This window comes from Callospermophilus lateralis, chromosome Y (assembly GCF_048772815.1).
Source record: "Callospermophilus lateralis isolate mCalLat2 chromosome Y, mCalLat2.hap1, whole genome shotgun sequence".
NCBI lineage: Eukaryota > Metazoa > Chordata > Mammalia > Rodentia > Sciuridae > Callospermophilus > Callospermophilus lateralis.
Genome location: NC_135326.1, coordinates 7,935,077 through 7,936,488, shown reverse-complemented (window position 1 = coordinate 7,936,488; position 1,412 = coordinate 7,935,077). Strand labels below are relative to the sequence as shown.

General features: G+C 47.9%; 1 non-coding gene across 1 annotated transcript; it reads right to left on the bottom strand.

Moving 5' to 3' along the window:
* Positions 1-236: 236 nt before the first annotated feature.
* Trnaa-ggc (transfer RNA alanine (anticodon GGC)) lies at positions 237-307 on the bottom strand. The gene has a single exon. It is a non-coding gene; the product is annotated as a tRNA-Ala (tRNA).
* Positions 308-1,412: the final 1,105 nt, after the last annotated feature.

Below are 1,412 nucleotides of genomic sequence, written 5' to 3'. Positions count from 1 at the left end.
GCAGTGTCCAAATAAGATGAAGAAATAAGAGGATTAATGGTTGTCCCTAAGAAAGGGGACAGGTGGGAACTGACTAGAGTGGGCTCCAAGCTCTTTGGGGGGATGGGGAGGGTGGAATTGTTCTAAAGCCAGATTAGGATCAGGATGGCCTGACTCTATAGAACAAGGAGTTACTCAGTTGCAAGGGGGAATTTTATGATGTATAAAATATGTCTTAGCCAAACCTTTTTTTTTGGTGGTGGTGCTGGGAATTGAACCCAGGGCCTTGTGCATGCCGGGCAAGCACTCTACCAACTGAGCTACATCCTTAGCCAAACTTTTTTTCATGGTATATTGTAACATTTTTGCAGGCACCGACTCTAGGTGGAAAGGGGCTCTTAACACAGACCCACTAAAGCTAAAGAGAAAAGACAAAACTTCAAAATAGGCCACCCTAAAACTAGCACAGGGTAGAGTAAACTGGTTTTTTTCTGTGACAGCATTTCTCTGCTTTCTACCCAGGGGCAGACCTGCAGCACTTGTGAGCACTTGGCCTCCGCCCTCCTTCTTGTCTGGGTGTTCTGCATGTTCCCAAGACGCTGTGGGGCAGACGGCCCTTGCCATGCTGCGTGTCTCCTATTGGTGGGCTGCAGCCTAACTTGATCTCCCTATTGGGGGCCTGGGTCACCCTCCATTCCTCTGGCTGCTGTTTCTCCCCTACTTCTCTGAGCTCCTGTGAGATTCCTTCTTTGCAGAGAACTGCTTGTCCACGAGGAGAAGTAGACCCCCCATAGAAGCACAGGACCCACACGGGCACTGAATTGTGATCTGGGTTCATGAAATAATCCTTGCTCTTGCCATGTGTGAAAAGCTCTGGAATTTTCTTATTTATCCACTTTTGTATGGTTTTTCTCCTCTTCTTTTTTTTTAAGTGCTAGATACCACTCACACATCTGGTTTTACTGCCAACTAATTTTTGAGACAGGCTCCTCCCCTCCCCAGTTTGAAAAACACTGGTCTAGACCAATGGCCCTCAGCCAGTGGTCATTTTGCCCCACAGAGGATATTAGGCAATGTCTGCAGGCACTTCTGGTTGTCCCACACAGGGCTGGGGCCGGGGGTGCGGTGCCTCTGGTATGTAGTGGGCAGATGCCAGGGATACTGCTGAGCGTCCCATAGTGCAGAGGACAGCCCCCACGTTGGAGAAGACTCTGGCTGCAAGTGTCCATATTTCTGATATTGAGAAACTCTGTTCTCCATTCTAGAAGTTTCTGGTTTCATTAAACCCTAAAATAAGGTGGAAGTAGAAGTCTTGGCATTAAGAAAAGACTCTGTCTCTCCTTTCTCTTCCCAACTCTCCCTGACAGCCTTTTGTCGTTATTGTTGTTTGTTTGACACTGGGGATTGAATCCAGGGGTACTTGACCACTGACC